General features: G+C 41.4%; 1 protein-coding gene across 3 annotated transcripts in view; it reads right to left on the bottom strand.

Annotated features, from left to right (window-relative positions):
- FGF14 (fibroblast growth factor 14) overlaps nucleotides 1–25,250 on the bottom strand; it is a 637,878-nt gene that overhangs the window by 255,380 nt on the left and 357,248 nt on the right. The window lies entirely within an intron of this gene.

The raw sequence follows: 25,250 nt of genomic DNA on the forward strand, positions 1-25,250 counted from the left end.
GATCAAGGATCGGCAACCTTTGGCACGCGGCCCATCAGGGTAAGCCCCATGGCAGGCTGGGCTGGTTTGTTTACCTGCCGCGTCCTCAGGTTCAGCCAATTGCAGCTCCCACTGGCCGCAGTTCGCCGCTCCAGGCCAATGGGAGCTGTGGGAAGCGGCGCAGGCCGAGGGATGTGCTGGCCGCCACTTCCCACAGCCCCCATTGGCCTGGAACGGTGAACCGCGGCCAGTGGGAGCTACAATCGGCTGAACCTGTGGATGCAGCAGGTAAACAAACCAGCCTGGCCCGCCAGGGGGCTTACCTTGGCAGGCCACGTGCCAAAGGTTGCCGATCCCTGGTCTTGATGCTCTCTGTGAAGGAGCAAAGTACGCTGAACTCTCACAAAATAGACAATAGACTAGGCCTGGCTCAAATTGTGATCTCTTTCCCCATAAGATTGAATTAATAGATAGATTGAAGACATAATAGATTGAATTGGTTTAAACCACATAAAAAAGCCCAGAGGAAGATCTTCAGAACACTGTCATTTCTTCTTTTCATGAAGCCACAATGGGTATTTACATATAAAGCAGACTAATATCCCTAACTAAGCTGCTACAGTATAGACTATTATGGATGAAGAGACAAGCACAAACATTTCTACATAATGTGTTTGATAAGGGTCAAGTAATGCAGATGCATTTTTCACCTTATACAGACAAATACTCCCCCCACTCCCCCAAGAGATACAGTACATGACAGGAGTTGCTTTGGGAGTAAACATCAGTCATGCAATGTGAAGTTAAAAATTCAGTCTGCCTACAAGATAGCATTTGTGCTGTTGCCTAGGGCTATTCAAATTACCTTTCACTCTCTCTGTCACATAATATTTAAGTCCTGGCTGAAACTGTGACCTCAGCAGAAGCAAACAGCACAGAGAATTTGAATATATGGCTTTAGACATTGGTCATCAGCCTCATCACCAAGAACAGGTAATCCATAAAAAGACAGCATGAAGAATGGAACTCAAGACCTCCTGCTCCAAACCCCCAAAAGACTAGATTCTTTAGCTAACAGAGCTTTGCAAGCTAATTAACCTTCAAATACTTTGTGAGCCAGCTACATTTTATTACCCTAGTTTTACAAACAGGGAACACCAGGTAGAGATTGACAATGCTTTCAAAAGAGGTGGATTCTTTGGTTAGTGGGTGCTCAACTTGACACACCTAGAGATCTCAAACTGGGCAACCAAAATTAGTCAACACTTCTAAAAATGACAGCCTAAGTGATTTGCCTAAGACTATCATGGTTATAAGTGCTATAGCTGGGATAAAGATTCAGAAATTCCTGGTTACCAGCCCCTACTTCCCGTGCTACCTTCCTATGCTTTTCATGAAAAACAACTATTTACCAGCTGGCCATCAGCTGAGACAAAATGCATAAAATAAACTTGTTTATTGAAATGGGAAAGTTCAGCATATCACTTCGATCCTGCAGCAAATTTAGGGGGGAAAACACCCCATGCTTGACCTTTACAAGAAAAAAAACTGCAAGTTTAAATTTGGCCTAAAATTAAGATTTTGCAAAAATATGGTTTTAGAAAACCTCAGATCAATAGAAACATTTTAATTAAATAAATATCCACTGGTAATAGTTTTCTTTGTAAGAAATAGTCCTCTGCTGTATTTGCAACACAAACATTGCATCATTATGCTAGTGCTTGAGATGTGAAAAATTAAATCAACTACAAACTGAATGAAAACAGAAGTCAAACTGGCCACCTTAATTTCATTGTGGAAGTAAAACAGAAGTGCTGAAAAGTAATATAGTTTATTATAACCCTTAATCTTAATAATCCTGGGTGTTATTTGTAACACACAGTAGGTAAAAAAAATTAAAAAGAGACGTAGAGACCAGTTTTAAATATTAGTACATGCAAAATTGCACATACTCCCCCCCACTCCTACCTTAGGGGGTTACGCCACTGAAATGCATATACAAATCTGGTGTTTATATGCAAACATGGCTAGATGCCTAACTGGCCATGTGCATGAGCTATAACAACTCTATCAGTTTCAGAGTAGCAGCCGTGTTAGTCTGTATTCGCAAAAAGAAAAGGAGTACTTGTGGCACCTTAGAGACTAACCAATTTATCTGAGCATAAGCTTTCGTGAGCTACAGCTCACTTCATCGGATGCATTCAGTGGAAAATACAGTGGGGAGATTTTATGTACACAGAGAACATGAAACAATGGATGTTACCATACACACTGTAACCAGAGTGAACATGTAAGGTGAGCTATTACCAGCAGCAGAGTGGGGAGTGTGGGGGGAATGTGAAGGGGGTGAACCTTATGTAGTGATAATCAAGGTGGGCCAGTTCCAGCAGTTGACAAGAACGTGTGAGGAACAGTAGCGGGGAGGGAGGGGGGGAATAAACATGGGGAAATTCTTTTGCTTTGTTTAATGACACATCCGCTCCCACTCTTTATTCAAGCCTAAGTTAATTGTATCCAGTTTGCAAATTAATTCCAATTCAGCAGTCTCTCGTTGGAGTCGTTCACCTGCACATCTACCAATGTGATATATACCATCATGTGCCAGCAATGCCCCTCTGCCATGTACATTGGCAAAACTAGACAGTCTCTATGTAAAAGAATAAATGGACACAAATCAGACGTCAAGAATTATAACATTCAAAAACCAGTCGGAGAACACTTCAATCTCTTTGGTCACTCGATTACAGACCTAAAAGTGGCAATTCTTCAACAAAAAATCTTCAAAAACAGACTCCAACGAGAGACTGCTGAATTGGAATTAATTTGCAAACTGGATACAATTAACTTAGGCTTGAATAGAGACTGGGAGTGGATGTGTCATTACACAAAGTAAAACTATTTCCCCATGTTTATTCACCCCCCCACCCCCACTGTTCCTCAGACGTTCTTGCCAACTGCTGGAAATGGCCCACCTTGATTATCACTACATAAGGTCCCCCTGTCCCACCCCCCCTCCGCCCCCCTGCTGGTAATAGCTCACCTTACCTGATCACTCTCATTACAGTGTGTATGGTAACACCCATTGTTTCATGTTCTCTGTGTATATAAAATCTCCCCACTGTATTTTCCATTGCATGCATCCGATGAAGTGAGCTGTAGCTCACAAAAGCTTATGCTCAAATAAATTTGTTAATCTCTAAGGTGCCACAAGTACTCCAACTGTATCAGTGTTTCCTAAATGGTGGGTTGCACTCAGGAAGATTGTAGATGGGTCATGGGCCTGGTGCAGAGGGGAGACCCTGGGGAGAGTTGGGGGGTTGGAGAGGGAGCCCACCCCACACGCACCCCACAGTGGCAGCTCCCATTCCACAGGCCTAGGCCAGGCTCCCTGCTCTAGGCATTGTAACCTACTCAAGTTTGGTCCAGCCATCTCTCTGTCATGAAGGAGGGGCAGCCAGGCCAAACCTGAGTAGTGCTGCGATCCCCTACATTGCCTGAAGCAGAGAGTCAGGTGCAGACCCATGGGACAGGAGAGCTGTTGGGCTCACTCTCCAAACCACTGGGTTTCCCCTATGCATTGGGACACGATTAGGGTTGTGGTGCTGGGTCGGAGGGTGGTGCAGTTGCAGGTGGTCGGTGCCCCCTCAGTGGGGCAAGGAGGCTGCAACAGCAAAGAAGAAGGATGGGGGCCTATGATTTGGGCACCCCACCATGAATTTAGACCTTGGGTAGGTCACAAAAGAAATAAAATGGCATTGGTGGCTTGCCTTTGTAAACAAAAATTTGGGAACCACTGCTCTATGTCATCCCTCCTCTGGTCAACAGCTCAGGCAGGCTCCCTCCTCAGGATATGTCTGCATTGCAGGCAGGGGTGTGATTTGTAGACATAACGAAGCTTGCTTTAATCTAGCTATCTCACTGAAAATAGTGGCAAGGACCCAACAGGCACAGGTTTCAGCGCAGGCTGTGCCAGCCCATCTCACCCTCTGGGTATGGCTGCTGCTTCCCACAGCTCCCATTGGCTGGGAACAGCGAACCGCAGCCACTGGGAGCTGCGGGCAGCCGTGCAAATGTAGACAACCTGTTTGGTGGGCCGCCAAAGGACTAGCCTGACAGGCCACGTACGGCCCGTGGGCTGCAGGTTGCCCACCACTGGCCTAGAGGCTTTTCTACTTTAATTCTGTAGCTATGGATTTAAAACATCTTGCTGAATGTTGTGAGTAGACTTAAGCTGAAAGACTGCACAGTATCTTAAACTAACACTTCTAGAACACATAATGAACTCTAGGCCTTTATAAATTTATCTCTCTTGCATCCTTACTAAAGAAAGAATGGCTGGCTATTACCAGATGTGAACAGCTGCATGGACTTGCAGGTTCTGTCACCATCTGTGAGAGTTTCCTCCTGGATGGATGCCTATGCCTAAAGGAAAAAATGAGGGATAGAGAAAAAGAAGTGGACTGTCAACAAGCACCAGAGTTAATCTAATTCTTTCTTTTCTTTCACTCATTTACTTTTATTTTGATCTGTCTGTTTCATTTCATAATTAATAGGTGTGATTTTGATAAATGGCTTGGATTAAGGAAGGTTATTCTAATTGAAGTGTGAGCAGATGACATCATTTGTGTTTTCAAACTCCATTACAGAATGAAAAACAAAATTGAGGTTCAACATCAAAATAAAAGGTGTTTGGAGTACACTAAAAGCTGCTATATCAGCCAACTATCATTTGGCAAACTAGCACAGCGTGTCAGCTGGAGCACATTAGCCGTTCCCAGCGATCAGAACAGTACATAGAGAGAGCTGATTTCTTAGGCAGCTAAGATCCAAATACAGAACCAACATAGGTGCCAGTTATACTGCTAGAGTTCTGCAATTGTCCCTGAACAACAGATGAGGGCACTGTAAGCAAAAATAAATCCTTGAAATACAGTCAATGCAAATGCGTTTAGGATAAGAGATTTTTTTTTAAAGGCATAATAAAAATATGCAAACTGGTATTTATGATTACCGAGAAGACAGTTGCTCCCAGTGGTGAGCTGGAGACGGCTCGCACCATTTGAACCGGTTGTTAAATTTTGAAGCCGGTTTAGAACCGGTTGTTAAAGGAGTGGGCAAACTCTGGCCTGCACCGGTTGTTAAAGGGGTGGGCAAACTCCGGCCCACATCTGGCCTGTGGGACCGCCTGAGCTCTCGGGTCCTTCAGTCGCTCTGGGTCTTCGGCGGCACTTCAGCAGTACGTCCTTCACTCGCTCCGGGTCTTCGGCGGCACTTTGGTGGCGGGTCCTTCAGTGCCGCCGAAGACCCGGAGCGAGTGAGGAACGTGCTGCCGAAGTGCCGCCGAAGACCCAGAGCGACTGAAGGACCCGCCGCCAAAGTGCCGCCAAAGACCCAGAGCGACTGAAGGAACCGGTTCTTCAGCTTTTGGCAGCTCATCACTGGTTGCTCCCCTATTAAAAACTGACTAAGCCAACAATAAGAAGCTAAGACATTTTCTTCAAACATTCTATCCCACTTCACTTTTTCACTCTACAAGTCGATATATTTCACCCTTATAGATTTATATGCTATACAGACACACTTTATATAAAGACTACAGAAAGAGAAAGTCAAGTTTGTACAATTAAGCACTCACATATCAGGAACTGCCACAGCCAAGATTGCTCGCACAACCTTAAATCTGCCCATATGTGCATATGCATCATAATACAGTTGTAAAGTATATGATCAGATACTATTTTTCAATCATCATGCACTGTTTTCCACAACATTTTCCCCCACACATTAATTCTTAAACTAATTTAACTGTCCCAGTATCTATATTATTACTGGAGGATCTCAAACCGTTTTGCAGAGGAGAACACAGTGTTGTCTAGAGAGTGTATATTTATGGTTTCTTCTTTAAATAGGCCTGTGATGTAGACATACAACTATTTTGTGTTTTCATACCACCTGTCCTCAAAATGTCTCAAAGTCCAAATACTGGTTTCTTCTTTCAAAATTGTCAAATCTATTTAAAATCTATTTAACTGTTTAGTGAGTGAGATTCTGGTACAGAATTTACAGTATTACTTTACTGATTTGAAATACAATTCTAATTGGGCAACTACATTGATTTTTCTATAAGTTAAAATTGTATGTTTCCAGGTTGAAAGTGTTATTACTAGATTCAATTAAATAATGGCCATATTAAGGCACTTAAATAAATGACCTGATTTCCAAAGGTGCTTAGCACCCAACTGCTCCCATTCAAGCCAATGTAAAGTGGCTGGGTACTTGAAAATCAAGTCACGGAGTACATGATCGAAAGCCTCCCATTAAGTGGGCTTTATATAGGGCCTTTATTTACGGGTTTAAATGTGGAGTTAAGCTAACTTTAGGCACCAGTTTTTGAAAATCTTGGCCAATATAATTTTCAGATAAATGACATTCATAGATCTTGACTGGTATACACACAGTAGAACACAATACTACAAGATGCTACGCACATATATAACATTTGAGAAAAATGGTTTATTATATTGTATTTGAGATAATTAAAGAATGTATCACAAAGCACATGCACAAATAGTAGGATTGCACATACAACCTCATGTTTAGCGTTTTCTCACCTCTGGGTCATTAACAGAGAACCCACAAAGAAACCCTGAGAATATTAAGAAAACCAATAAATCAATGATGTTATGGAAAAGAGCATCCAGCTCACACCATGCAAATTCCATACATTGAAACAATTTGGCTATACTCCGTGGGAAAACTGCCATCCTTGACCAAAGCACTAGAACTCTGAGGCTAGAGTCAGACCTCAGAATTTCAAGTGTTTAACACCCGATAACTCCCTATTAAACTACTTGGTACTAGCTTAGTTTATGCTCATCTTGGCAGGTAAGAAGGAGACTTAGGGCTTGTCTACACTGGCACTTTACACCACTGCAACTTTCTCGTTCATGGGGTGTGAAAAAACACCCCCCTGAGCGCAGCAAGTTTCAGGGCTGTAAAGCACCTGTGTAGACAGTGCCCCAGCGCCAGGAGGTGGTTCGCTCTGCTGCAACTGCACAAGCGCAGTGGCAGCGCTTTAGACTAGCCCTAAGTTAGTTTCCTGTGTACACTGTGTTCCAATGAATGAGTACATACTGTAATATTGTAGCTGTATAAGCCTATTTACATTGAAGTTGAGAGGGTAAAATCCAGGCCCCATTCAAGTCAATGGCAAAACACGCATTGACTTCAGTCGGGCCCAGATTTCATACCCGATGCATGCCTAAGTCAGTGATTTTGTGCTCATGCACGCACACCTGTTTGAGCGCACACAACCCTGACTTGTGTGCTTATCAGGGCTTATGTACCTACAACAGTAAAAATATGGAAAAGTACATGTGAACTTAAGAAAAATATGAGGGCCTTTAGATGCAGAGAACCTTGTAACACTGAATATGAGCAGCTTCTGAGAAGAAGTGCACCAGTAGGCTGCTGCCCAAGGCACTGTACAACAGGTGTAGGAGACACATTTTGCACAATGGTAATGGGATAAACTTTTACTCTTGGGAAAAAACATCATGGATTGTAATGCCCACACACAGCCAACAGGGCTTCAGTTAAGGCCTAGTTTTTAAAGAACTTACAGCAAACTGCACGGAACTCACTGCAGGATGAAGATCTGAGTCAAACTTGCTGGGGAAACTAAATGTAAGGGGGGGAATAGTCCCGCTATTGTGGGGAACTTTCCTGGCTTCTGCACTACCCTGGTGAAGTGGGCTAGAGAAAGGATCTGAGTCCTCGCTTCCACTTCCTTTACCCAGTGGCCTCCCTGTCCTTGAGGACTCCCCTTCCACTCTCCTGTCTGGCAGAGTCCTCGTAACCCCAACAAGGCTGGGCCCAGGATTCCTGGGGGGCTCGACCCCCAACCCTGCTGTCGTCACCTAGGACAGGGGCTAGAGTGTCCCCACTCTGGGGCACTCTCTCTGCACTGGGCACTTCTCTGACCCACTGACCATTACATACAATTTAAAGCAAATGCAAGGTATTTAATCAACAGTTAATTTTAAAAAGAATAAGGAAAAATGGGAAAGGTTAAAGGAAACACATCAACCCGCTCTGTGGCAGGGAACATCACAAACATTGTCTCTGGAATGTCAGGGCAGTTCAGTTTGTTCCTTGGAAGTCCCAGGCCTTCTTCTCAGATCCTGGCTGTGCTGCAGGGATGCTGTGGGTTGGACTCTTGCTCTGGTGGTGGCCACACGCTCTCAGGCTCTAAGTGGTAGGACCCTTCTTCCCAGTGTCGCCCCCACCCTGTTGGGGTTACGATCCAAGCCTGGCCTGCAGAGCCCCTTGGCTGAGGCGTCTCCCTGTACTGGGCCCGCTGCCCAGGGTCCCCCTCGCTCTCCTCAGCTGCTCACCGCACCCAGCTCCAGACTGCTCCAGCTCCAGCTCCTCCACTCTGTCTCTGCTGCTCTGCCTCCAGCTCCCTGGGCTGCTTCTTTGGCCCCTCTGCCTCTGGTTGCTACAGCTCTGCTCCCAGGACAGGTCTGCTCTGCAGGCTGCTTCTGTGACTCTGCTCCCAGCACTGACCTGCTTCCTGGGCTGCTTTTCTGGACCCTCTGGCTCTGGTTTCTGCAGCTTTCTTCCCAGGGCAAGTCTGCTCTCTCTGGGCTGTGCCTCTGGCTTTGGGGCTGCAGCTCTGCTCCCAGGACAGGGTCTGCTCTCTCTGGGCTGCTTTTCTGGTCCCTCTGGATCTGGCACAGCTCCGCTCCCCAGCTTAGCTTGGGCCCCCGCTTTCTCCTTAGCTCGGCCCCACTCCGTCTGAACCAGGCAAATCCAGCTCACACTGAGGATGGGACCTCGCTGGCCTCCTGACTCTCTGATTAGCCTGCCCACCCTGTCATTCAGGCTGACCTGGAGCATTGGCCTCTCCCCATTGTTCCTGGAGACTGTCAGTCTCAGGGTCCTGGTTTCCCATAGACCCTTCCCCTTTTAGTACTGGGAGCTAGCAACTAAAACACCCCCACTGAATGTTAGTAAGGGGGCAACAGTCCCATGACATAAACATTTCAGAGCTGACGTTTAGATCCACTGAGCCATCCCCAACAGCAGAGCCTTAAAGCATTGCTTCTTCAGGTACCTTTTCTCTCTACAGAAAATTGTGCAAAACATTTCACCTCCCAGTGTGTGCAATCCCTTCTCTAGTTGTAAATCCTGAGAACTGAACTTTCTAACCCAGTCATTTTGTGCAGACAAGGTCAAAGAATTTTTTTCCCCCATATAATGGGGAAAGGGAGTTTTAATCACTCTCTTAATTGTCGATAATGGCTAAACAGTTTTTGCCCAAACTTTAAGAAACCCCAAAATAAATAATAAATTCACATTTGGGCAGAGACAAAGGCTGGGAGATTCTAGTATCAAAGGTTAATGTTTCAGAAAATTAGGAGAAAGTGATAAGAGGGTCTTGTAACAAAAGCTGTTATGTAATCTTAACTACAATGGGTCAGAGCTGAAGCTCCACCTTTTTATTATGGATGAAATCCTGGCCCCACTGAAGCCAATGGGAGTTTTTTTCCTTTACCTCAGTATGACCAGGATTTCACCCCATATGTATTACTTACATACACAAATATATATATACACATATCCATCTACTTTCTAACTGCAACGTTTTAAAATAAATCCCATACTCAACTATTAAATAAGGACAATTTAAAGAACACTTTGATGAGCAACATACACAACTTCAGTCATAGCAAAATTATCCAAGACTTCGAAGACCAAGTAATTTCATTTTATCTTAGTAAAGCTTGCATTTTAAACTAGAAAATTTTATAAAGCTTCTTACAGGGAGTCTATATTTTCTTCCATCTCCACTCAGAAACAGAAATATTAGCAAGATGACTGGAAACATTTAATTCAGAAATATATTCCTAGCAGAAAATCAGTTCTAGAAAACGAAAAAAGACTCTGAATCGTACATTAGATTAAGTTAAACAAGTTGCTACGCACAGAACACGAGACGAGAGAGAACAGAAATGATGCATTAAAGCAAGAGAAGAATTAGAAGAGCACTGGAAATCACCTAGTAAAGCAATATCTATTTCCAGAGGATTAATGTGGTAGCACCCAGTTTGTTGCTATAACTGATGTGTATATATTTGTATAAAAAACTTACCCAGCAAAAGGTTGATTCTGAGCAAGTACAACAAGCCCAAGCAGTGTACTGCAGAACACATGACACCTACAGTTAAATTCTTCAGGGGCCCCAGTCGATATCCATGCACAATGGGGATTCTAGTCCATGAGGACAATGCAAATAAATAATTAACAAAATCTAAGACTGATGGACAAACTTTTAGTTTAAACTCAACAAACACAAAGACATTCAGGCTTTTAGTGGTAATTTTATAGAGCCCTATTTTAGTGTTACACTAGCAACATTATTTTGTCAAGGATGCAATTACACTTTCATTCTAAACCATTTTCATACTGATATTTAATATGAAACAAGTCTCTTACTGTCAAAACAAGTTTTAAAGATTCATAAAGAAACTCCTCCTTATGAGTAAATGGCAAAATAAGAAATCTCATATACTTGATATTGCTCTTGGTGACATATAATTTATTTCACAAAGGGTGCAAAACTCACAGCAGAAGGGAAGTCGGCTCTCCAGTTAGAGTTCAAAGGCTAGAGCTGATTAAAATACTATCCAATTTTTGTTAAAGGATTATAGCAATCATGAAAAGGAATGACAGAATATTTCATTTTATAATGCTTTTAATTTATTCTTAGAACCGGCAGAAACTGTTCAGATTTACACATGTCGCTGTGCCTAAACAGAGTCATGGATGAAGCTCCTAGAAATGAATGGGTACTTCCGCTTCATCACAGAAGCCAAAGATTTGTGGATATTGTCTGTGAGACTGGCAGACCAGGTGTCAGCTCATGTCAAGGTCCCTATGTCTCAACTGAACACTGACAAATACGTAGCTAGAATCAGTCTGGCTCAGCTGTGTGTTAGTAATGTTATAATTGGTATAAGAATTATAATAATGTGTTTAATGTTTACACTTTATTAAATACTTGTGAGTTGCTGCATGCATTAATCGCACTTATAACATCTATATCCCATATTGTAAGGTAATATTTGAACGGTTGTATTGTGAACATCTGTGGCTGTGTAAAGCACCAGACAGGAGAGAGACATTAATTAGCGTGAAGGGCTGATCTGCAACAGAAGGTGTTGTTCCCTTCCCAAAAGGAAAGGTCCATCAATACCAGATGGGCTATTGTGGGACATTGCAACTGGAATTTCCATCAACAAGAAGATAAAAGACTTGTCCTGCTCTCCTCCCCATGAAGATGCGTCATGCAAGTAGACTTTTCCCATCAGCTGAGTTTGCAGGTCAGAGCACATGGCAGGAAGGGGATAAAAACCCCAAACAAAAGGAATTTGGTATCTCAATGCTGCTTGGACTCTGGGGGCCAAACTGTTTCTAGGCATAAAGCGAGAGATCCCCAGCTGCTTAGCCTGGCTTGGTCCTGAAGGACCTATAGAGCTTGCTGGTAATAGAAGCTTTTATTACCTTTTGAAATTTAAGATTATAACTCATTTGAGTATCTATGTTTATCTGCTTTAACCTTGTACATACCTCTGATTTCAATTTCCTATTTAATAAATCTGTATAAAATTTATTATAGGGTTGGCGAGAAGCATTTCTTTTGTGTGAGACCTAAGGTGCAATTGATCTGGGATAAGTGACTGGTCCTTTGGGACTGGGAGTAACCTGAACACTGCTGTGATTCTTGGTGTAAGGGAACATCTATCAAAAAGGCATGCTCACTTGGGTGGCAAGATAGATTGGAGTCTGTGACTCCATGTTAGGCTATTATAGTGACTGAGGAGTTTACACTTGATAGTTGGTTGGTGAAATCTACATATAGAACTCACAACCAATTTGGGGTTTTTGCTCTGGTTCCTAAAAGTCAGCCCTGAGGTTGGTGCTCTTGCTTTTGAGTCACTTCAGGCAGAGTTACCTTGTTAACAATGTGCCAATTAATGCCAAATGAGGTGACATTGTTTGTGATATGGACACTTGATCACTGGGGAGTAGTCTAAGGCAACCATCTCATTTCACGCACGCATCATGCAGCCATCAAGTGGGCCACTTTTATTAAGTACTGGATTAGATTCATTCCTCTGACTTAGAAGGAAAAATCTTCAGAATCCAATTCCAATTTCCTGATCACTGAAGTCCCACCTAATATACTATTTGATTCAGTCAGACATGCATTTTGTTCATTTTGCTTGTGTTTGCAGGCCTGCATGACAGATAGCACAGTATTGTATTGACTGTGCTGTATTATACAGTATGAATAGATGTATTGTTCCATTGCAAGGAGCAGTGGCAATCATTTTACAACAATACATTTTACAAATTAAAATGAATGTAAGAAAAATGTGTTATTTTAATATGAGGCTACATTTTCAAAAATGTGTATATTATAATTAAATGTGCATGCAAATGATTGTCATCAAAAGTCACAAAATTTAAGACTAATGCAAATCTATGAGGAACAACAAGGTGGGTGAGTTAATATCTTTTATTAGACCAACCTCTGTTGGTGAGACAGACAAGCTTTTGAGCCACACAGAGCTCTTCTTCAGGTCTGCGAAAGGCCCTCCAAGTATCACAGCAAAATGCAAGGTGGAACAGATTATTTAGCATAGGTGGTTAATACATATTGTAAGAGACCATTCAAGGTAGAATGACCCATTAACACCGCTGCGGTCATAGGACAAAAAAGGTGCAGGGGGGTGGTTAGTGGGTTACAGATTGTTGTAATAAACCATAAATCCAGTATCTCTGTTCAGTCCATGGTTTTTAGTGTCTAGAAGAGTAATGAATTTAAGCTCCCAGGCTCATCTTTTGAAGGTGTTGTGCAGGTTTCCTTTGAGAATGAAAACTGATAGGTCACTGATATAGAGTGATCACTTTGTAAAAAGTGTTCACCCAAACGTGACTGGGTATTTTGGTCTTTCATCGTTTTTCCTGTATAAGTTCATTCAAGATTGTCTGGTTTCACTCACATAGTTATTACTGGGCCATTTAGTGCACTGGATGAGGTACACCACACGTTGTGATAGGCAAGTGTAGGATCCATGGATCTTGAAAGGTGTGTTGTGGGGGATGTTGAAAGCTTGTCTCTCTCCCCAAGAGAGGTTGGTCCAATAAAAGATATTACCTCACCCACCTTGTCGCTAATATCCCATGGCCAACACGACGACAACTACCCTGAAAATCTATGGGCAAGTTTATGCTCATGTGTTTCTACATCACACACACACACACACACACACACACACACACACACACACACACAGAGACATCAGTAATGAATGGTTGGAGTAATAATACAGTTGTTAATTTATGATTATAGTCCCCTTAGAGTTGATTTGCCCAAGCACAGAGTCCCCTACCCCACAAGCATGGCCTACACATTCTCTGTTCCTGTGGAAAATAAGGAAGAAAAAATGAAGCTCAAGGAAGTATATTTGCACTCCATGTTGTGCAATGAATGGTTGGATACTTATTTCTTTATAATCTACTCAACCACACAGGTAATATCCACTTTGAGAAATGTGCACAGGAAAAGCTATACAAAAAGACTTTTTTTCTGACCAAGCTGCATGGAAAGAAAGGTTATGTGTTATTAGAGAACCTGCATAGGTGAATTTTCAAAGTGGCCTTTGAGGGGATATGATAAGTGGAAAGAGCTCAACAAAATCTTGTAGGAAAGTAGACCATATGTATTTTTCAATTTTGTTCCAATGGAAAGGGAGCCATTACATGTCTCATTAAAAGACCTTAAGCAATGGAAGCTGTTTACAACTTGAAAAGGAACCTATAACTGAGGGTACACTTCAAGTTCACAGAGGATCTGTGTAGCAGATACACTGCTGTCCATCTAGGGAGAGATGCACAAACTTAGACAACAACCTCCAGTGTGAAATCCTGGCCCACTGAAGTCAATGGGAGTTTTGCTGTTGACTTCAATGAGGCCAGGATCTCACCCCCAGAATGAAAGTTTTTATTCCCCAATTTATCCCTACTGAAACACTAAGTCTTTGGCATACTTAGGTGAGATAGTGTGTAGTCTTAGCTACAAATATGTTTGGTACTACTTATTTTTAATTTTATAGAAAATTAAGAGAAAAATAAAACTTGTTATTTAAGACGCTCTTAGTCTTGAACTGTATTTGGGATCTTTACTCTGGTTCAGTCACAAAGTCACAGAAAAGAGACTACTCACTACTGGGAGAGATAGAAGAGGTAAAACATACCCGACCTGGAGCACTTGCTCAAAAAAATCAAACTAATTAAATTTTAGTATTATTAAATGCAGCAACCAAAACATGACAGAAATAGAGAACAGAAGATTACAAGCTACATTTGCTTTTCATTAGCAAGTGGAATATGTATTTAAATATGTCGTGTGTGTGTATACACACAGCCATATATATTTAAAGGTTAAGAGCAAAATATTTTGATACAGGAGAAAAAGGCAGCAAAGTTGCTAGCTTCTCAGTTTCAATGACAAAGAGGACGATATAGGTTGTTCCTTTAAGGACCTTTATTCAGTATAATTACATAAAGCTAAAGTTCTCATATAACATTTATAAAACCACAAATACCCACACCCTCTCAATATTGTAAGCTGATGTTATACAGATGGATAAATGACATAGATGCTGCAATAAAATACTGGTTTTTATAGGTGGCTGAGGTAGCTTCATAATAACACCTAATATACAGTGAATTAGAAAAACAATTTCAGATTTGATTCCTCATCGAAGGAATTTATTAAAGGAAGAGCAGAGATACATCTGAGAAGTATTTGAAAAGTCTCACATATAACACTGAATAGAAGAGGAACAGATACCCTGGGTTCTTTCAAACTTTCTTTATTTCACTACTTCTCTTTGGTGCTTTTATTCTGAAACTTGAGCTTCCTTTTAATTTGAGCTTGCCTAGTATTGAGCCTAAGCACCGAATTTATGTAATCTTTAATATTGCTGAAATGCAGAACTAATCTTCAGTGGTAAAACACTTTATGATTGGCGGATAAGTAGTCTGCATGGTTTCCTTAGGAGATTTTGCAAAACACCAAAATCTAATTAAATATGCTATGCTATGTATATTCATGAGAGATATACATGTCTGAGTATTGCAGTTCTTTGAACTGCATGTATTTGTTTGGTTCATGTAGCAATGTCTGTAAGATATTTTAATTTTCAATGAAAAATATAAGAAATTAGAACTACAACTTCTGTTTTGTAGGAAAACTCTTACTCTTTCTCTCTTCTTCTAGAGCAGTGGTGGGCAACCTGTGGCCTGCGGGCCGCACGCGGCCCAACAGGGTAATCCGCTGGTGGGCTGCGAGACAGTGTTTACATTGACTGTCCGCAGGCATGGCTGCCCGCAGCTCCCAGTGGCTGCGGTTCACTGTTCCCGGCCAATGGCAACTGCAGGAAGTGGTGGCCAACATGTCCCTGCAGCCCACGCCGCTTCCTGCAGCCCCCATTGGCCGGAAATGGCAAACTGCAGGCACTGGGAGCTGCAAGCAGCCATGCAAATGTAAACAAACTGGTGGCCTGACAGCGGATTACCCTGACGGGTCACGTGTGACCCGCGGGCTGTAGGTTGCCCACCACTGCACCACATGGTCAGGCTGGTGAGGAATGAAGGGAAGAAGATTTGGTCCCAGTGGTAGGGGAAGGGATGCTACATTGCAACAATACCTTTGTAAATTGGTGGCCAACCTCCCCAGACCAGGAAAGAGCCAGTGCCCATGCCTAAGTCAGTTTCAGGCCTTTGCCTCGGGGCACAAATTATAGTACAAAGTGCAAACACAAAACAAAACAATTGTCCTGACCAACAGAGGCTGCAGTCCCCACAGGCTTTTCCCTTGCCTCTCTCAGCCCCCAGAAAGGGGACACTGCCTTACCTTATGGTCATTGCTAGGTCACATGACAGGTAACTTTAACCCTTTCCTGGCTGTTTTACCATGTCATAGCCTTCCTTTACAACAAGAAGTAATGGATGACTGCTTCTGAGAGAAATCTTGTTCCCACCCTCCAGCCCAGGGTACCCTTCTGGAAAAATTCTGTAGAATTCATTAGGGGTGAAACGAATTGGGTTCTGTAAGAAGTAATTTTAAAAACCTATACCATTTAAGAAGGGATGACATCCCTGTCCAGGCAGATAATGCACAGTGTCCAATGCTTACCAAACCAAAATATAGTCGCTTAACCATTACCCCATACTCCACCTCGCCCCTCTTTCAGTTTATTTCTTTTGTCAACCTGTTATGTCTCTTGTAACGATAAAGACAATCAGGGCAAAGTCTGTCTTTTTTCTTTTATGTTTGTGTGGTATCTAGCACAATGGGATGCTGGATCCCTGACTAGTATCCTTAGAAACTACCATAATACAAACATCAATTATTATTAATCATAATTAATCCCTGTTATCGGATGTTTCAAAAATATTATAGAAAAAATGTCATGCTCTATTCAATTTTATAGGGAAAAAGGGCCAGGACAGGGTGAAAGAGAAAGGGAGAACAAGAGTGGGCAGAGAGCACATAGAAATAAGTATAGACAGACAGCCACTGTGCTCAGATTCCTGGGCAGCCAGCAAAAGGAAGTTGTGACAGGGTTCTGTCTATATTCTACTTAACCATAGCGCATTCATTTTGAGAAGAAAAATCTATCCAAAAATTACTATTTTTCATAGAGCTGTTCCTTTAATAATGTAGCATAAATTAATGATACGACATATTTTAAATGTATTTCATTTTGAAAAGCTTCACATCCTGTTACTATAGTAACACAACTCACATCCTGAATGCATCTTCGTTAGCATCTCTTGATGTAGTAAAGCATCCATCACCATCTGGCATTGGCAGCTTTGTTGCTTGAGTGAAAATGCTACTGAATAATAAACACAAATGGCCTGCTTTTCAGAGAGGCTAAGCCTCCCCAGCTCCCACTGATTTCAGTTTCAGGTACACACACTGAGTCGGAATTTCTGCAAGTCAAGTCACAGGACTCCAATGACTTAACCATTTTTAGGTGGACATCCTTCTTGCACAAAACCAATCCTATTCTCTGAGTTTCCAATTTGTCAGTTCCCCAGCTGCCTTTAAGTATGCAGGGATTCTTTTTCAAACCCCTCAAAAGGGTGAAATTTCCCCCCCCCACCTTTATTTGCATCAGACTTTGCATACACTAATTCAGTCATAGCAAACAAATGGCAAAAGGTTATATTGTTAAAAAGACAGAAAAGTTTTATTGCCAAAGATATCACATGTGGGGACTGGGAAACTTTTGGCTTTCATTTTAGTTTGGGAGACAATTGCCCTAATGATGCATGAGATCACAGCCTCAATACACCAGATGGAAATAATGAAATCATAATTACTGCTCTACTTTCAATAAGATAAGGGCACTCAGCAGAAGGAGACAGACTGAGTGTTGCCCAATTCAGACCTCATCCCTGACAGTCTCAGTCTGGAGACAAGGATGAACTGGGCATCCTCAGTGGCGGGTGGGAGAAGATTTGAAAAAGTGTGTATCGATCATACCATGATATGATATAATGAATACAATGAAGATGAGCCAGACTGGACTGGTGTGAAAATGAAAGAGTTACTCCGATCATCTGGATCCGTTCTACGTAGGCACCGAGTGATTGTTTTACTATCCCACAATCAATGGGTCAGATTATATAGCTGATGTATTTAGTTTACATAAAAAGTGCCCCCCATTTAAGAAGCCATTAACTTGGCGAAGTGTGTTTTGACCTTCCAGCAGTTTTACTTTAGTTCATTTTGAAGTTTCTGAAATGAAAATTTTTCTGAACGTTAATTTTACAGGAAAATTTCAACTTTTGTTCTGATTCAGAATAAGGAGATATTTTGAACTGACTCAGAATTTCCCCCAGAACAGCATTCTCAGTTTCAACCAGCGCTACTTTGACTGTCTGATCTTGAATTGAGAAGGTGTTCTGACATCACCACTAGAGAGAAGAAGTGGCTAGTAAGTTACTGACATCACAGATTCATCTTGTCATATTTCCCTATCTGCTACTAAGACTTCTGCCTCTACACATAACACCACAATCATCACAATCAACAGAGTTTCACTCAGGGGTAAATTAAATCTAGGATCTAATAATTAAAAACAGTAAATTTACTAGTAATTTTTGTAAAGCAATAGACTTGCAAATTTGTTCAAGTGTCACTGAGTCTATGTCGGTGTTTACCAAACTAACCATTCATGCCTTCCCTTAAATTCTGGGACAATTTCAAGAACGTGAATTCTGGTGTACCTATCCTGCCTGCCTGCCTGAGCTTCACTCATGATATGATTGATACACCCTTTTTCAAATCCTCTCCCACCCACCACTGAGGATGCCCAGTTCATCCTTGGCTCCAGACTGAGATTGTCAGGGATGAGGACTGAATTGGGCAACACTCAGTACATAGATAGAGAATATACCCAACAGTACAGAGCTCTCTAATCTAGCAGACAAAGGCATAACAAGAGCCAATGGCTGAAAGTTCAAACAAATACAAACTAGAAATAAGACACGTTTTTTAAAAAACTGTGAGGATAATTAACCATTGGAAAGTTTCCAAGGAAGGTGGTGGATTCCCTACCCTCTGAAGTCTTCAAAACAAGACTGGATGTCTATTGTCTAGGGATAAAATTTTCAAACGTGACTATGTGATTTAGGAGCCTAAGTCCCATTTTTAAAAGGCACTTGGGAGTTCAAGTTTCATTGAAAGTCAGTGGGACTTAGGAGCTTTTGAAAACTGTACCCTTGTTGAACAAGGTGTTGGGCTTGATGTAGAATCACTGAGTGAAATTCTATGGTCTGTGTTATGCAGGAGGTCAGATTAGATTATCTTTAAGGCCCCTTCTGGCCTTATGAATATATGAATAATTCTAGATTGCATCATTGCGTCTGAGAACGTTGATAACTCCCAGCTTGAAGGGCAGCTTGAAGAGTAGGGTTGCCATTTTTGGTTGGTCCTGTATTTCTGGAGGTTTCATCACGTGAAAAAATCCTTAATTAAAGATTCATCTTTAATTCCTGGAGACTCAAGGAGAATCCTGGAGGATTGGCAACGCAACTGAAGTCTCCTTTTATGGACTTGCAGGATTGAGCCAAATCTGGGAACTTCATTTTACAATGCCTGATCCCATGCCGCCAACCATAGTCATTCTGGCCAGTGCAACGGTCCTCAGTATACTATGCACATTTGACTGAAGTCTTCTTCCTGCTGTCAGCATGGTACAAAGAGGATTTAGCATGGGCCAAATCTGGCCCTGTATTAGGCGCACTTTATAAAAGACATCTATTATTATTTTTGTATTTGTAAAGGCAATGTCTGATGGAGGTTTTGGTTGTAATGTGTCTTTATAACCATTCAGGCTTGACACACTGTTAAGTGGTACATTAAGAGTAGTTTTTATAAACAAAACTCCCATTGCAGTTCTGGCTTTAGAGAATTGTCCTGTCTGGCTGCCATACAAGCTGGTGCAAGACTCCTCCTCAGTGTCAGGCAACACACAGCTGCAGCTCCTTGCCTATGAGGGCTAGACAAGCCACAGCTTCCAACCAGCTGTGTCATCTGTCACTGCCAACTCAACTGTCTTCATGCAGACTGCTCACCCGCCCACCGGTTGCTATTGATTTCCCCATCACCCTTGAATAGTCAGAAAGCTGAGCTGAGATTTAAACGGTGGTTGCACTCTAAAAACTGACTATGTAAAATGGGCCCCTTTTAATCTAAAAGTCACACCTCCTGGCCTTTGGTGGTTAGTGAATACATTTTAATAATGTCAGACTACATGAGCCAACAGTTCTCTGGGAGCGTGAACTGGATTCTTTTCTGACTCAAATTACTAAGAGAACTGTTAAAGTTTCAATTGTAGGACTATCTGTGAAACCCAACTGTCTTCACATTACACGCACAGACTGAAGTTGCACAGGTAACTATGGCCATCATATGAGAACAATAATGGCAGCATTTGGTGTGCAGGGTCTTTACTGATAGTGATAATAGTGAGCCAGAAAATACCCAGCTTGACTCAGATCCCAGACTGAGTTTGCAGGGTTGACAGCCACTAAAAACGTCTTTTAAACTAAGCACATTTAATATGGAAATCACTGAGACAATAAGGGTCTGATCCTGCAGGATTCCAAAATCCTTCAGTTCCTTCAAATTAGATTCCTTAAGGCTCATTGTCACTGGTAATAAAGATTTTATAGGTCCAATGCTGCCCTATGATTGATTTCAGTGAGAACCAAGAGTGCTCAGAATCCCTGAGGTCACCTTAAACAAGGACCCCCATAGTGTGATAATTGACTTACTTCTCAAAGTATAATTGTGCTTTAAATTGCAAGTGCTTTTTTCTATAATGCACCATTTCATATTCTGAAAATATATTAGAAATTAATAAAATATGAGTTAAAATTTTGCTTAATAAGGCTTAAGGAAAACTTCCTGCATGAAAGGTTTCAAAAGTAATGTTATTGTAAAATTATTTTGAAGGCCTTTGAAGAGGAGGCGGTGGCTTTGGAGTGGAAGCTGGGAAGAAGTTTTTTGCAAGGTTAGTAATGATCTTGCCCAAAGACTATCTAATTTACTATCTGGGAAATGCAATAAGATACTTTAAGAACAGGAAAAGGTCAGCAAGATCAACAAGCTTCCCTTTGCCTCTTTTTCAAGAGAAAGAAGTTTCTCTCTGTCTCTGGAGATCATTTATCTGCTCTTTGCTTTAGACACCATTGGTGGTCATTTTTCCAGATTTATTATCCTTGGTGTGTAATTAGCTCATTTTTAAGATCATATGGATTAGATTCATAGCTCTTTTCAGTGGACACATTGTGGTCTCTTCTATTTAAAACACTTCCTTCCACCCTTGACATATTTTATAAAGAAAAAGAAAATTAAACAGGAAAAGTCACAATTCAGAAAAAAAAAACGTTAAAATAACATGGACAAGACAGTCAATACACTAAAATCTACACATTTATTTGGATAAAAGATGTGAATAAAATAAATTAATGATGAGTTAAAAATAAGCTAAAACCTCAAACAAACAACCCCCCCACCATCTCTTATTCCCAAACCTCACACTCTGACCATATTTCCAGCTGTGAAAGGTTAAACAGAAGACCCTTCTGAGACCATCAACTCTGCTTATTATCTGGTATAGGTGTTGAGTGATGCAAGAGGCTCCCTACAAGGAATGATATTTACATACATTCCATATACAGTTTGGTCATGTTGGGTACTATTTTCACCTTGCTAATTATAAAACATTTCATCATCGCCCTAAAGCTACAACTAAGGTTATGGTACTTTCTGTCTGTCTTATTCCATCCTACACAGCAGTTTGAGGTACAAAGGATAACAAATTGTCTTCCGTATAAACAAGGAAACACAAAAATCAAATGCTGAGTGCCAGATAGGTCAGGCCACTGTAAGCATGCTGTTTCTGAGACATGGGTTGAGCCCATCACCGACACACTGTTTCATTTCTATTGAAGAGAAATCTATGACACAGTTAAGATGCTATTTTCCTCCAAGACAGTCAAGAATAACTCAATTGAAATCAATGAAGTTCTACCTGTTTTTAAAATAATGGTCAGAGACAAGAATCAGGCTCTGTTAGTGTGGGATGCACTTCTCTGAGTATCTAGCACGGCTTTCTTCCTGCAGACACCCAAAGAGGTCCTAATATGTTGATGGTTTACCCTTTCTTGGACAGAAAGTTGTGAAGGTAATGCACTGCTCCCAAATTAACCTCTCTGCCATTTGACTATCAAGCCTAGAGCTAAGGGTTCTCTGTCTCTACAATTGCACAGTAGTGTTTTTAAAGGGCAGTGTGAAGGAATAAGGGATAGTATTACTTTGGGGTTAGGAGCCTGCAGCTTGCTGGCTAATTAGCTTCCCCCCTCCCTCTGCACTGGGAAAAAGAAGGGCAACTTAATTGGCTGATCCTCATAAAAGGAGGAGCAGGAAATGGGAGAGGAGGCAGCAATACTGGCCAGAGGCTGGAGCAACTGCTGGGAAGAGCCGCTCCAAGACACAGAGGGACAGAAGGGAGATGGGGAAAGTCCTTTTTAGCACAAAGGGCTCTGAGGTAAGAGTCAGGAACATTGGAATGGTGAATTTGTGGGGTGAGAGACAGACTTGGGGGAAAGGACTAACTTGTACAGACTTTGTACTTTTCCACTTTTTTTGTGGAAAAAGGCTGTGAAGCTTTGATCTTGTTTTCATTAAGAAGACTTGAAATGAAATCCACAGCAATTAATCAGATTGGAGACTACCCTGCCTAGATGGTGAGAGAGGGCCCTAGACAGTATTTCTCCAGGGAGGGAGCTGGATCTACAAGCACAAGGCTGGGTCCAGCCCCTAAAGGGCACTACAAGGTAGGCCCAATCCTTCACAGACAGCCACCAGAGGAATCTTCCTCTCTCCCCGTTTATTAATTAGAATTATAAACAGCACAGAAAGGAGAGGGGAAATGGAACTAAAATCTATTAAGGCTAAAAGAAGAAACAGAGTTAGAAGTGGTTGAAAGCCACTATGCACTATATTCCCAGTAAAACAAAGATGACACTTATACAGGACAATTAAAATTATCAGTAGGTAAAATTAGCTATAAGTACACCTCTGACAACCAAAAGTTGCATAAACACTATCTCTCATCCTGTCTTGTAACACTCTTAGATCAGCCTTCAGGTTTCTTTTCTAGATAATTTGGACTATTTCCCTCCTCTTGCTTATATGTTGAGAGGAGAATTTAGCAGTCAGGAGAGTCTAGTCCAAAAATTCTGGACACCTTAAAAAATTTCAAAACTTAAATATCCACCCTCAAACCCCACTCTTTCAAGTAGTGACTTTCACTAGGTGGAATAGAAAAGTTTATAAAAATAGCACATGGTGATTTGTGCATAATATATCTACATTTCCTCTTCTAATTCCCTGTTTATGTCCTGAGGAATTTTTTTTTAAACAGTAGTTTTAGTCTCAGCAGACCATCACATCACCCCCTCTCCTGACGAAAATTCAAATACATCACAATTTAGCACGCTGTGTCAATTGCTCTCTAAAGAAGATTCAGAGACACAGCTAGTATACCACAAGTATTTTGCAACATCCTTCTGACACAATACTTTCATGTTCCAATTGGACTAAGACCCCTTTATAGTGAAGCCACCCACACTTAAAATACCATTTATCTATATTGCTTATATACGGAAATGAAGTGTAGCACTAAAAGTCAGAGATGGTCACCACTTCCCTATAAGGTAAGGATTACTTTTGACACATTAATGTTGGGAAATTGAGAGAGACAGATCTCTGTACCATTTGTGGAAAAGAGCACTGCCAAACCTTCATGTCCTGATTTTTAGTTAAATGTCCAACCTTCACATCAAAGAATAATAAATACAACAATATAACACTTGCAGATTTACTCCAGAGTGAACATGTTTCCCCTAGGGACTGAGAAAATGTGATTTTTCTTGACTGCTTTGCAAACCCATGTGTTTCCTTTTTAGCAGACAATTCTGTTGAACATTACAGTGTCATGTCTGTGCAGAAAAATTATTACAAAAAATAATGATACTGTTAAGAGCAGTGGAATAAAAGTAATTAACTTTTCTCTAAATGCCAGCAGGAAGAGTCATGGATATAAAACTGCTCGATCTTAATTAGCTCTCTATTATATTATTTCATATTTTTCTACAACACCGAGTCATTATCTAATTAAAATAGTTTTAGGGACTGATTTTCTAGCATGATGCGACAGCTTTGCTCCACACTGCAGCATGTACTTGGCCTTAAGCCACCACAGCTGGCCCAGAAAGGTCATTCCATTGAAAGGATGATCTTCCAATGGTATAAGCTGGTGGAGGAGCACTTCCCTCTCCGTGTTGATATGGTGGCAGGGAAAAAAGTGAGATTGTCCAGGACACATCTATACTATGTCAATCCATAAATTAGAGCAAACCTCAGGCTGGTCTATCCTACTACAATGGGTCCAGCCTTGAAGAGCGTCAGCACCAGAATTGGATGAGTGAAAGGATGAGCTTTAAGCCAGATTTGCACACACATGCTCTGTATGGATCAGTTGGATGTCAGGATCTGGCCCTTAATATTCAGTTTTCAATAGGAGTACAAGCTGGTTACTGACTGACTTTTTGTTTTTTAATTGTACTAGAGGAAGATTCTGTGTGTCATGGAAGAAGTAATACGATTTTAGTTGGAAGTGTAATGTCAAACTTTGACATTACACTTTTGTAACTAAAATCTTATTACATTTGTTCCATAATTCATCAATGCAATATTGAATTTGAAAACATTATGACTTTCTGTAACTTATTCATGCAGCCGTACCACCTTGAGCCGTGATCTCATAAGCCAAGCCAGGTCAAGTCTGGTCAATATTTCGATGGGAGGTCACCACGGAATACCTACTGAGTGACAGAAAGGGGTGATGATTCACTGGATGGCAAGCTTACTTCTAAGTTAGTAGTGAATCAATAACCCAGAACAGTGCTGGAGGGGAAAACTGCTTCAGAAGACGGCATATTTCAGATCTAAGGTCTTGACCACATGTGGTCCCCATGGCACACTTTGCTAAGTGCCCAGGCTAAATTCCAGTTTTTAATTATATTTTTGCTTACTTCATTTCACGTTGAAGTTTAAACCTGATAAGGTATTTTCCACTTTCTCTCCCCAACTATGATGCTGCCAATTTGTACCATTTTAATTAGGCGGTGACAGAGTAGTGATCCTCATGGATGTAAATATAGATTAGAACATCTGCTGTGCGATGTGGGAAACTTCGGATGAACTGTCAGTTCAAACACTACACAGCAGTGTGCTGCACAATGCTGTTCTATTCTGAAAATAAACCACTGAAAAAATTGCATTGTGAGGTTCTGTGTTTATTGTATCTCAGTGGTTCCTGTATCACAATTTTCTCAGTTTATCAGTTAAAAAAGGGGAGGAGTTCCCCTGAACTTCTAGCCTGCAAGCAAACTGTAGTTTGTAAAGCTGGACTCCTTCTGGCCTATGCATCATCACCACTAGTCAAGGGTTTGCCACCGGAGTTTAGGTCACAATTCTTCTTACGTTACTTGAGCGGGAATAGAATCCAACTTGTTCTTTCATCGTTGTCTCAGCTATGCAGTGC

The sequence above is a fragment of the Natator depressus genome, chromosome 1 (genome assembly GCF_965152275.1).
Source record: "Natator depressus isolate rNatDep1 chromosome 1, rNatDep2.hap1, whole genome shotgun sequence".
NCBI classification, from domain to species: domain Eukaryota; kingdom Metazoa; phylum Chordata; order Testudines; family Cheloniidae; genus Natator; species Natator depressus.